Below are 13,763 nucleotides of genomic sequence, written 5' to 3'. Positions count from 1 at the left end.
TGCTTGGTAAAAGAGAAGAAAATAAAATCTCTCTCTCTCTCTCTCTCTCTCTCTCTCTCTCTCTCTCTCTCTCTCTCTCTCTCTCTCTCCACACACACACACACACACACACACACACACACACACACACAAACAAATATATATATATATATATATATATATATATATATATATATATATATATTATAGCAGATAAGAATAACATGATCACAAATGTCACAGTTATCATCAATGAAAATATAGGTAGTGATCACAGAACGGTGGGTTGCACAGCCAGATTCAGTTTCAGAAGTGAAAGAAAGATGATTATAGATAAAAAGATATGCCTAATAACAGTAAACAAAAACAAAGCATCCTTTCATCTGGAAATAAGGAACATATTTCAGGCTCTAAGTAATGCTGAATGTGACATTGATGAGCTGAATGACAGGCTAACAAAAGTGCTAAGAGAATAAGCGGAGGTAGTTCTATCTATCTATCTATTGCCAGACGCCTCAATCCCGTTTGGGGTGGCCACAAACAAATCGCTTCCAAATCGCCCTGTCCCCCGCCATTGCTCCCAATTCACACCCCCCTCTCACACATACCTCTCCACCCCATCCCTCCATCTCATCCTCGGCCTCGCCCTCCCTCTTCCTCCCTCCACCTCACTCACATACACTCTCTTCGTCTGTCTTTCACCCTCCATCCTCTCCACATGGCCAAACCACCTCAGACACTCGAGCTTATGAAAAAACGAAAGGAAATGAAAGTAAAAACAAAGAAAGACGGAATAGAACGAGAGGAATTAAATAAGCTTATCAACAAAAGACAAAGAGAAGAAAAAAAAAGAGAAACATGGATCAGATCAAAGAAACCATCCAAAATGGAAAAAGTCTGAAACAGGTCCGAAGTAAAATGGCACTAGGAAAGCAACAAATGACATCACTGAGAGAAAAAAAAACTGTGAAATCATTAAATGCAGAGATAAGATGGTGAAGAGAGTTGAAGAATTTTATGAAGAACCGTTTGCATCAAAGACAGTAGTACCAATAGCTAACACACACGTGAAATACCTGAGGTAACACTAGACGAAGTAAATATTTGTCTTAAAAATATGAAAAGAGGGAAGGCTCCAGGAGAAGATGGAATAGTAACTGATTTACGGTTGGGTGCAGGAGTAGAAGTACAAAATAGGCTTCCTCACTTATTTACCCACTGTATAAAACAGAAGAAAATTCCCAAATCATGGTGTAATGCAATAGTTATTTTACTCTACAAAAAAGATGACTCAAAAGATCTTAGTAACGATCGACCCATTAGCTTGCTATCAGTCATTTACAAACTCTTCACTAAAGTCCTTACGAACAGAATAACAACAATTTTGGAGGAAAACCAACCTCGTGAACAGGCAGGATTCCGAAGCTGGTATTCGACTACTGATCATCTGCATACAATGAATCAGCTAATTGAGAAAACTACAGAATATAATAAGCCACTATGCTTAGGTTTTGTTGATTACGAAAAGGCTTTTGATTCAGTGGAGCACATAGCAATTGCAAATTCATTGCGAGAACAAGGAGTGAATGAGAACAGTGTAAAATTGCTCGAAAACACATATAAAGAGAGAACTGCTACAGTTAAATTACATAAGGACCAGGAAAAAATTTAGATTGAGAAGGGCGTGCGTCAGGGAGATACAATTTCACCAAAATTATTTACATCATGCATAAAAAGTATTTGCAGAACGCTAGACTGTGAAAACAAAGGAGTGAACATAGATGAAGAAAAGCTAAACCATTTAAGATTTGCAGATGACATTGTCCTAATCTCAGAAACAGCGGAGGCATTGTAAGTAATGTTAAATGACCTGAACTGAGAAACTACCAGAGTAGGACTGAAGATGAACCGGAGTAAAACTAAAGTAATGTTTAATCCACAAACACCAAAGATCGTCATCAGAATAAGCGATGAAATTCTTGAAGAAGTTGAGGAGTACAACTACTTGGGACATATACTAATATTAACAAAAGATCATGATAGCGAAATAAAAAGACGGATTACAATTGGATGGAAAGCTTTCGGTAAACATAGAGACATTATGGAAAGTAGCTTGCCAGTTTTTATGAAACGAAAAGTATATAACGAATGTATAATTCCAGATATGACGTATGGTTGTGAGACCTGGAAACTGACAAAATAAATTAATCCGTTCTCAGAGAACAATGGAAAAGTCAATGTTGGGAATATCTTTAAGAGACAGGAAAAGATCAACTTGGGTGAGAGAGAGCAGACTAAAGTCAAAGGTATTATAGAAGTTATAAAAGAACAGAAGTGGAGGTGGGCAGGCCATATAGCAAGAATAAGGGATAACCGATGGAGTAAGAGGCTGACTGGCTGGATCCAAGAGATTGTAAGCGTGGCAGAAAAAAGCCAGACAGGAGATGGAGAGATGAGACAGAGAAATTTGCAGGGAAAACGTGGCAAAGATTGGCTCAGTCAAAGAATTCGTGGAAAAGGTTGGGGGAGACCTTTGTTCAGCAGTAGACTAGTTATTGCTGATGAATATATATATATATATATATATATATATATATATATATATATATATATATATATATATATATATATATATATATATGCGGAGCCTCTGTTGTACAGTGGTAGAGTGTGCGTTTTCGTACAGGAGAGAACCAGGGTTCGTTCCCCGCCAGGGTAATAAACTATGAGACTGTTCACCTGGCCATGTACTGCTTTGGCGGACATAAGGGATGCTGTGGTTGAGCCATAGTCGCATACTATAAAGTATGCTTGCACCCATTCAGATTGCGTGGAACAATTATACTTAGTTCACAGACTACACACACATCCAAAGGCACTCGAACATTACAGTTACACTTACAAGCACTTCTCACCCTACAATCACTACCAGACAGCCAAAGCTGTTTCTTAGATATATATATATATATATATATATATATATATATATATATATATATACTGTATATACAGTAATCCCTGTACTTTCAGGAACCCCACTTTCCAGACACCCCACTTACCTGACATTGTGGGCCTGGACCTTCGGAACCCAAAAATGGCCAAAAAAAAAAAAAAATCCCCCCAAAATCCAAATTTTTTCCCACCCGTAATTTGAAATTGCCGCGCGGCACCTAACAGCTGTTACAACACGGACCCTTCATCCCTTCCTTTTCCCCCCCTCCCCTGTCAGGGTTGCCATTTGGTATTTTTCATTACCAAATGTGGGCCAATTTGGTAATGAAAAATTCGTTTGGTAATGAATCAGAATAATGCATTACGAAACGGATTTTTCACATGTATGAGGATACACAGGATGGAGATGGTGGATTGTTTGCTTTTTCTGATTAATCTGCTAGCCAACATAGCATGAAAATAATCAACATGCTGTTAATTATAAGAAGAGTGATTACATGTATTTCCACTTATATATATAATTAGTGAAGAAAAAATGCTAGCTTTATGAATTTCGCAATGAAAAGTTAAATTTTGGTAATGAATATTGAGGAGTTTGGTAATGTGGCCGTTGCGATCTGGCAACTCTGTTTCCCCGTCACCACTCCAACAGTTACTGCCTAACTTCAATAGCGAGTGGATGCTTATCGCAATGGAAGCCACACGTGCTCATTTTTTTGTGAATAAACAGTGAATAAACTGCAATACCTCGCCACTAGACCACACGTGAATTTACAATGTTGTGCAGTGTCAAGAAATTAGAATTTAGACTGCAATCGATTAACTGTGGAGTGCAAATTGGTGGTTGAAACTGGCGATTGAAACTGGGGTAGTGCAGTTAAGAACAATGTGCAGTGTTAAACAATTATAGCTCACAGTCCAAAGAACTAAGTGCAGCACAACACTGGATTACTGTACGTGCTTCAAGAGCATTTTCACCACTGCCAAATCTTAGAAAAAGCAGCCACAAACGTGCTGTAAGTACCCTGGCTGAGGTACAGTCACTTCTGATTCCTCATGCTTTGGTTCCTTTTCATTTATTTCATGCTTTCTGTCCATTATTGGTGTGAATAGGGTCTTAAATAGGTTAAATAGGTCCTATGCATGTCTGGTAGGGAATCATTTAGGTGGCTTTCAAAGTTAGGTTTGGTTAGGGTCCTTAAGTACCAGTCCAGGAGCCAGGGGCCCACTTTCCGGATGGGACCGCTTTCCAGACATGCCTTTGGCTCTATTACATCGGCTAGTAGAGGGATTATTGTATATATATATAAATATATATTGTTATGAAGGGGAATTCGCCATTTAGGTAGTCTCGTACCTTCGAGACGTTTCTGGTACCGTAAGTTTCGGTACGAGTCGTCAGAGTTGCCAATTTGCCTGGTGTTTGGAAGCGTAGTTATTTCGTAAGTTAAACATTCATGTATTTTTATGCTCTTTTTCTTTATAATGTTTTAAAGTGATTCCTTGTTAAATTATGTAATTTAAGGTCGTATGGTAAATGATTTAGTGTTATGTAATGTGAGACAACTCTAGCATGTTTTGATGTCTCCTACTTGGTAACTGTTGTTACTAGGGGCTGATGCAAGACCAGCACGTCCGAGAATGTTTGAGAAGTAGGTCTTTCTTGATCAATGCAAGCTTATACAAGATGGGGTAGAGATTATTACAAGTTTAGTCGGGTGTCAAGTTAGTCTGCGTGAAGTGCAGTCAGTTTGGTGTAGTGCAGTGTCAGTGAAGATTGTATACTTTCGGTACTTGTAACAACAGTGGCAAACAGTGAAGAGTTATTGAAGTTTGTATATCACTGGAACTTAAGAAGACAGTGAAGTGTATTAAGTGTAATTACTGTCAGTGAAGATTATTTTCGGTACTTGTGTAATAAGAGAAGTGTTGGTAAGCATTAAGTGAACTAACAATGAAGTGTTGTTAAGCATAATAACAGTAAAGTATGTATAGCTCCAGTGCTTGTGAGAACAGCGAAGTTGGAAAGAATTAAGTGGCATTATTTGGAAAATAAAGACAGTGAACTTTAAGGAGCCAGTGTTTATTTTCGCCTCAACTGATCTTGTGTACTGCACACCTAAAGGCTGACCCTAGGAAGAACTACTCGCTGGGCAACGTCCTTCCTGTACTGTTCTACTGCAGTTGGAGCCCGTGGCAGTGAGGGGACTGGGAGGTAACACTGGTGTCAGGAGTGTGGGATTATTATTCTGGGCTGCAGTGAGTCTAACCTTCGACATGGAAGCGGAAGGTGTGAAGACAAGGTCTCGAGCTGGGCAGGAGGAGGAAATTTCCCTGACGACAATCGTGGAGCTAGTACAAGCAGAAATTCGACAACCTCAAGAACTGTTACAGACCCTAAGTGAAGAAAAGAAAGAGCGCAGGAACAAAATTGATGACCAAATACATTCACTGAATGAAGCAGAGAAAGAACACAAAGAACTATTACAGGCACGAAATGTACAACTGAAGCCACAGAGTGAACAACTAGAGGCACAACATGAAGAACAAAAAGAACGATATGAACAACTTCAAGAGGCATCAGAGGAGCAACAGGGGGAATTACAAGTGACCATGCAAGGACAGCTAGATGCTTTCATGGGGGAAGTGAAGGAAGAACAGAAACTATTGAAGGAGGAAATATACGCTGAGCTACGGCAGCAGAAGTATAAGGTAAGCAATAATGTGACTGAGTGCAAACAGCATGTAGATGACCAGTTGAAGTCAGTTAGTGAGGAAATAGTGACAGAGTGCAAACAGCATGTGGACAACCAGCTGAAGATTAGTGAGGGAATTGTGATAGAGTGCAGACAGCATGTAGATAACCAGTTGAAGCATGTAGTCGATCATGTGAAAATAATTAGTGAGAAAATTGAGGTTGTAGAGAAATATTGCACTGCTGAGCCTTAGGTTAGTGTACAGGTAGCATATGAAGGGAACGGACAGTGTATGGTGAATCTTGATGGATCCCAGGCATCTATAGGTAGCATTACAGGGTTGAATAATCAGAGTGCAGAAATTTTAAGTCGTGGCCTTAATTATGATGCCCCAGTTTTTAGGCCCCAAACTAGTGAAGTGCATGACTATAATGGGGGTCCAATTATAAAGAAACCTCAGGAATTTGATGGTAGAGTATCTTGAGAAGTTTACCATGCACTGTTTGAGTTACTTGCAGATCAGAATGGTTGGGATGCTAGGCAGAGGGCAGTGCAGCTTGCTACTAGCCTTAAGGGTGCCACAATGGAAATTCTGGGCCAGATGTCAGTCATGGAGAGGAACTGTTATCTGTCCCTAGTAGAAGTGCTGGAGCACAGATATGGAACCATGTACCAGACTGAGGTTTATAGAGCAAGATTTCGGAGCTGTGAACGGTCTCGAGGAGAATCCCTACAACAGCTTGCTCATGACCTGGAGAGTATGGCATATAAGGCGTACCCTGGAGCAGCACCTAACCTGCTGGCTATTCTACTGAGGGACCAGTTCATCGATGCTCTTGATAGTGCAGAATTGAAGTTTCAAGTGAAGCAGGCACAACCAAGAAGCATGCAAGAAGCGCTAGCCAGGGCTCTAGAATTTGAGTCCTATGTCAGGTCCAGTACATCCACCTTTCAGGCAGGTCATAGTGCAGGATTCAAGGCAAGAAAGGGGTATGTATATGAAAAGGAAAAATTTGAGGGAAGTAGCTGGTACTGTGAAAAGCCAGGACACAGAAAAGAGAACTGCTACAAGTGGAAGACGGAACAGGAGAAGACTGGAGGAGGCTGCTGATACTGTGGGAAGTCAGGGCACAAGAAGGAGGGTTGTTACGAATAGAAGAAAGAGCAAGAACAGAGCAGTGTGAGGAAATCTTCAGCTGCAACAAAAGCGTGTTGTACGTGTAGTGAGGTGGGACACTTCAGTTCCGAGTGTCCAAAGAAGAAAAAGGATAATAAGAAGAAGGTTGCAGAAGACCAGAAAGAAGCAGGAAACTTATGGAGGCTGGTGTGAAGGGGCAACCACAAGCCAGCTCTTCCCAAGTAGCCTCACCACTGAGAAAATGCAAGAGGATGGCAACTGATAGCGTGCAAATAGACGGAAAGATAGACGGTAAGAAGTGTTCCCTTGTGGTTGATTCGGCCTCAGAGCAGACTTTTGTGAGGCCTGATGTGTTACATCATCGGTATCTCCCTGAGTCATTGGAACAACTGTGTGGCATAACCGGGCACTGTGTAGAACTGAGGGGACCCCTGGATATCCGGACTGAAGTGGCAGAGCAAGAGGCTACTCTACCAGTCTACGTGGTCGACATGGAAGATCCTTGCCTTCTGGGTCTGGACTACCTTATGTCCATGGGATGGAAGCTGGACTTCTACTCCATGAAGATGAAGGTTCGGGGAAGGTTGGTTCCCATTACAGCAGTGAAATGTACCAGTTCTGGTGGCTAGGTGGGAGAGCTCCATACTACAGTGATACCCCCAAAATCAGAACTGTTGCTCCAGTGTAAGGTAAGTGGCTCTTTTGACAGCTGTATAGGCATAGTGGAGCCTGATGTATGGTGCAAGACGAAGCCCGGGGTGATGGTGGGGAGAACGCTGGTGGAGACAGGTGCAGATGAAGTGCTGGTTGTGGTGGCCAGTTTCTCCAGCGAGCCACAGAAGATCAATGAGGGAGAAATTGTGGGACTGTGCCAGGCTGTGGACCCTGAGTGGCATCGGAGGAAGACCTGTAAAAGGATCATAGTCAAGGAAGACGGATACATGCCAGACCACCTACAAGACCTCTTCTCAAGTTGTCAATACCTGGATGGTTCACAAGTGCTAAAGTTGAGGCAGCTCCTGATGGAATATGCTGATGTCTTTTCCATGGGAGACCTAAGGCGTGTTTTTGTCGTCCAAGCTGGAGCTTGGGATTCGAAGCGCGTCTTGGGGCGCTTGGTTTCTGTCCGCAAAAACAGTCCAGGATACGTAGAACCGAAAAATTACGTGCCAATTGCCAAGTATACAGAGGGGTTCGCCGAAGAAGATCCTTTGACGAATATGCAACATACATGTAGCCGTTATTTGTGCTGAACCGCCTCTATATGTCATTAATATTAGTCACCTGCACCCTAATTTTATGTACATAATGCTAATTTCATTATAATTATCATTTATGTGTCCTTGCTGGCCAATCTCACTGTCTCCAAGCTAAACCAAGACTGCTCCCGCCCACGCTTGGGTGAGATACGAAGACGATCTTAGTTTCAATGACAGACGCTTGGGCCGGCTTTGTATCACTTTGGCCAACAAAATTGGGGCAGCTTGGTTTCACAGAAGATGGCTTCGAATCCGATCCGTCAGCTTGGATGACATAAACGCGGCTCTAGACCTGGGGTGCACTGATCTGGTGGAGCATAGTATAGACACCGGGGATCACCGCCCAATTAAACAGCCAGCACGGAGGATGGTGCCAGCCCAACAGCAAGAAATGGAGAAGGTGAGGGAGAATCTCCATAGTCAAGGAGTAATAGAAAAGTCAAGTAGTCCTTGGGCATCAGCAGTGGTTCTTGTGAGGAAAAAGGATGACTCAGTAAGGTGCTGTATAGACTATTGAGCCCTGAATGAAGTGACAGTGAAAGATGCATACCCCTTGCCAAGAATTGATGACACCCTGGATGCTCTGTCAGGTGAAAAGTGGTTCTCCACCCTAGACATGAAGGCAGGATACCACCAGGTTAAGGTTGCACAGAAGAACAAAGAGAAGACAGCCTTTTCATATGGGCGGGGTTTATGGCAGTTTAAAGTGATGCCATTTGGCCTATGCAATGCCCCAGCTACTTTTGAACGCCTCATGGACCGCATACTTCAAGGCCTGCACTGGCAGATGGCTTTGATCTATCTTGACGATGTAATTGTGTTTGGACAGACTTTCGACCAGGAACTGGAGAGGTTGTCGGAGGTGTTAAACAGGATCCACACAGCGCACGTCAAGCTGAACCCCAAGAAATGCTACTTGTTTCAGAAGGAAGTAAAGTACCTGGAACACGTTGTAGGTCAAGGCGACGTCCGCACTGACCCAGAGAAGGTGGCAGCTGTGGAAAACTGGCCAGTTCCAACTTGTGTGAGAGAGCTATTGAGTTTCATGGGCTTGTGCACCTACTATCGGCATTTCAAAGACTTTGCAATGATAGCTGCACCTCTTCACAAGTTGTTCAGAAAAAGACAGAAGTTTGCATGGACAGCAGAGACTCAGAAAGCCTTTGACGAACTCAAGCATGCATTGGCAAGCTCTCCAGTATTGCTGTACCCAGACTAGAATCAGCCATTTATCTTGGACTGTGATGCTAGTGACCATGGTATTGGTGGAGTCCTGTCACAGAAGAAGGATGACAAGGAGTATGTTGTTGCGTATTACAGCAAGAAACTCAGCCCACTGGAGCGGAACTACTGTGTGACCCGTAAGGAGCTCTTGGCAGTGATGAAGAGCCTTGATTTCTTCCATTCCTACCTGTATGGGTCAAACTTCATCATCAATGTGGCATTCGAGTGGCTGAAAATGCTAAAGAATCCAGTAGGACAGCTGGCACGCTGGCTCAGGAATCTAGACCAGCACAATTATGAGGTGCAACGCCGTCCTGTGTGGGTACATGGCAATGCTGACAGCCTCAGTCATCGGCCTTGTGATCCAGAGTACTGCCAGTGTAGTAAAAAGGAAGATCATGGTAAGAAATGCAGCCGTACTGCAATGACAGGGCCAGCGTCAGATGAAGACCTGAAGAGGATGCAGATGGAGGATGCAGATTTACAGCCAGTGCTAGAGTGGCTGCAGCAGAGTACAGTACAACCATCTTGGGAAGAAGTTTCCAGGTTAAGCCCTGCAACCAAGAGCTACTGGAGTCAGTGGGACCTTCTACGTTTGAACAATGGGCTACTGGAGCATCAGTGGGAGACACCCGATGGCCTCAGCAAGTATTGGCAACTGGTGGTTCCAAAGAAGATGAGGTCCGAGATCTTGGATGAGTCCCATAACCAGTTCACTAATGGGCACCTGGGAGTGAAGAAAACTGTACGCTGGCTGCAAAAGAGGTTCTACTGGATTGGCATGTGTCAGGATATTAAAGAGTGGTGTCGGACCTGAGATGTGTACTGTGCCAAGAAGGGACCCAAGAAACGTGGTTACGCCCCTCTCCAGCTGTACGAAGTGGGTGCACCGATGGAAAGAGTCGCGGTGGACATTGCTGGACCTTTGCCACTCACTGAGAGAGGAAACCGGTATATATGTGTCGCCATGGACTACTTCACAAAGTGGCCAGAAGCCTATGCCATCCCCAATCAAGAGGCTGCGACTGTTGCTCAGGTGTTGGTTGATTAGTTTTTCTGTCGTTTTGGGATGCCACAAGAGCTACATTCAGACCAGGGTAGAAACTTGGAGTCTGTTGTGTTCCGTGAGTGCTGCCAGTTACTGGGGATCAAGAGGACTAGGACGACCCCACTAAGGCCACAGTCAGATGGGATGGTGGAGAAATTCAACTAGACCCTGGGACAAGAACTGGCCAAGTACTGTACTGCATTGATGGACAAACAGAGTGGGACCAGAAATTACCTGCGTTGCTGATGGCATATCGGTCTGCAACCCATTAGTCTACTGGCCACATTCCTGCAAAACCGATGTTGGGCCACGAGTTACGTTTACCCATCGACTTGTTAATGGGAAAACCACCTGGTGAAGAGCTCCCTACAGACACCACCGGCTATGTGAAGCACCTTCAGGAAGAGCTGGCTGAGGCACATCATCAAGTGCGAGGAGCCCTCAAGTTTTCGGGACAAGTGATGAAGTGCAATTATGATGCCAAGGTAAGTGAAATAAGCTTCAAGGATGGTGATCAAGTCTGGTTATACAATTATCAGCGTAAGAAGGGAAAGTCACTGAAGCTGCAAAGCCCATGGGACGGGCCTTTCACTGTGTTGGACTGGCTATCAGATGTAGTGTATCGGATTCATGGAGGCAGGAAGTCTCGCCCAAAGGTGGTGCACGCGAATCATATGTGGCAGTACCGTGGGCCAGGACAGTTCAGCTGGAACGTCTCTGAAGAATCGTGCTCACCCACAGCCGAGGATGTTGAGGAGGTCCAAGGAGCTGAAGTTCAAGAGGAATATTACAGTTCCCCATGAGAAGAAGTGAATCAAGAAGAGGACCAAGACCTTCCTGGAGGAGTGGACTGTGTGGAGGGGCAAGGACAACGTCAGAAGCGGAATAGAAGACTTGATAAATTGAAAGATTATTTTGTGTATAGTTAGATGCTTTATTAAGATTAGGGTTTATGTTCGTGTATATTGTGTAGTTTTGTCGGGACGACAAAGAACGAGGGAGGGGGTAGTGTTATGAAGGGGATTTGCCAGTTAGGTAGTCTCGTACCTTCGAGACGTTTCTGGTACGGTAAGTTTCGGTACGAGTCGTCAGAGTTGCCAGTTTGCCTGGTGTTTGGAAGCGTAGTTATTTCGTAAGTTAAACATTCATTTATTGTTATGCTCTTTTTCTTTATAATGTTTTATTTAAGTGATTGCTTGTTAAATTATGTAATTTAAGTTCGCATGGTTAATTATTTAGAGTGTTATGTAATGTGAGACAGCTCTAGCATGTTTTGATGTCTCCTAGATGGTAACTGTTGTTACTAAGGGCTGATGCAAGAACGTCCGAGAATGTTTGAGAAGTAGGTCTTTCTAGATCAATGCAAGCTTATATAAGATGGGGTAGAGATTATTACAAGTTTAGTCGGGTGTCAAGTTAGTCTGTGTGAAGTGCAGTCAGTTTGGTGTAGTGCAGTGTCAGTGAAGATTGTATACTTTCGGTACATGTAAAAACAGTGGCAAACAGTGACGAGTTATTGAAGTTTGTATATCATTGGAGCTTAAGAAGACAGTGAAGTGTATTAAGTGTAATTACTGTCAGTGAAGATTATTTTCAGTACTTGTGTAATAAGTGAAGTGTTGGCAAGCATTAAGTATACTAACAGTTAGCAATGTGTGTATAGTGCAAGTGCTTGTGAGAACAGTGAAGTTGGAAAAAATGAAGTGGAATTATCTAGAAAATGAAGACAGTGAACTTTAAGGAGCCAGTGTTTATTTTCGCCTCAGCTGATCTTGTGTACTGCATATCTAAAGGCTGACCATAGGAAGAACAACTCGCTGGGCAACGTCCTTCCTGTACTGTACTACTGCTGTTGGAGCCTGTGGCAATGTGGGGACTGGGACGTAACAAATATATATATATATATATATAAATAGAGAGAGAGAGAGAGAGAGAGAGAGAGAGAGAGAGAGAGAGAGAGAGAGAAAGAGAGAGAGAGAGAGCAACAGCAGCAGCAGCCATTTGAGTATCCAGTGCAGGCCAGGCCTATCCCGACCGAAGCACGGATGATACAGCCAATATATCTCTACACAGTGGCTTATTCTGGCTGTCTGGTAGAGACTGTATGTAGGGTGGGAAGTGCTTGTGATTGTGACTGTAATGTTGGAGTGGTTTTGGATGTGGGTGTAGTCTGTGAACCAAGTGTATTAAGCCCTCCTCAAGCCAGCTGGGTCCAAGCACACTAGTATGCGACACCGGTTCAACCACGGCACCCCTTATGTCCGCAAAAGCAATAAATGGCTCCGTGAACGTTTCCAAAAGTTTTTACAACTCTGTCGGGAGGCGAACTCCCATCCACCAGCATGCAAGACACACGCACTATGACTGTACCACAGTGGCTCCATACAATATATATAGATAGATAGATATAGAGTGATAGATAGATAGATATAGATATATGAAGATTATAACTTTTTGATTTTTTTTTTTCAAATAAAAGGTAGCCCTGTCGCCCCCAAATCAAGAAATGGAATACCATATAAAATTATATATATACGATATATATATATATATATATATATATATATATATATATATATATATATATATATATATATATATATATATATATATCAGGGGTATAACATTTTTTTTTTTTTCAAATAAAAAGTAGCCTGTATCATAAATTTATGAACTTTTGTTTATAATCATAGATAGAAGCCCTTATTCTTCTCATTAAATTAAAAGGTCACCCCCAAATCAAGAAATGGAATATATATATATATATATATATATATATATATATATATATATATATATATATATATATATATATATATAGACAGATAGATAGATAGATAGATAGATAGATTAGTAGATAGATGGACAGATAGATTTATATTTATATATATTAGGGTTATAACTTTTTTCAAATAAAAAGTAGCCTGTATCATAAGTTTATGAACTTTTGTTTATAAACATAGATAAAAGCCCTTATTCCTCGCATTAAATAAAAACATCACCCCCAAGTCAAAAAAATGGATTACCAAATTCTTAACATTACCACACGCAAATTGTATCACTTTCATAATCTTTATATAGATTTTTTATGACTTTATAGACTTGCACAGATGATTTTAGAACTACTTAAAATTTCTAGAAGTTTCTAATGTTCTTGTGTGGTTTGACATTGTTTAGAACATTCTAGAATAATCTAAATATTATAAAACGGGATGCAGTTTTCAGCATCTAACAGTTATCATCACAGTTTGTAGGTGAACAGTCAGCAAAATAATTGATTAATGTGTTAGTGTTATGTATTAAATATTTTAGTTTTTCAGATATACCTGATGTCGCACAAAAGAAGTGATACTATCGTCCAGAAGAACAAGGATGTCTGGACCAATAATTTGGTGCGGTTCCAGCAGTCACATAGAAGAGGAGGAATTGTGCCTTTGGAAGAATCTTCATTAGAAAAAAAATGCAGA

The sequence above is a fragment of the Coenobita brevimanus genome, chromosome 68 (genome assembly GCF_032717465.1).
Source record: "Coenobita brevimanus isolate Jiangsu-jjx chromosome 68, ASM3271746v2, whole genome shotgun sequence".
NCBI classification, from domain to species: Eukaryota; Metazoa; Arthropoda; class Malacostraca; order Decapoda; family Coenobitidae; genus Coenobita; species Coenobita brevimanus.
The sequence above is the reverse complement of the archived record's forward strand: the minus strand, read 5'-3'. Positions refer to the sequence as shown.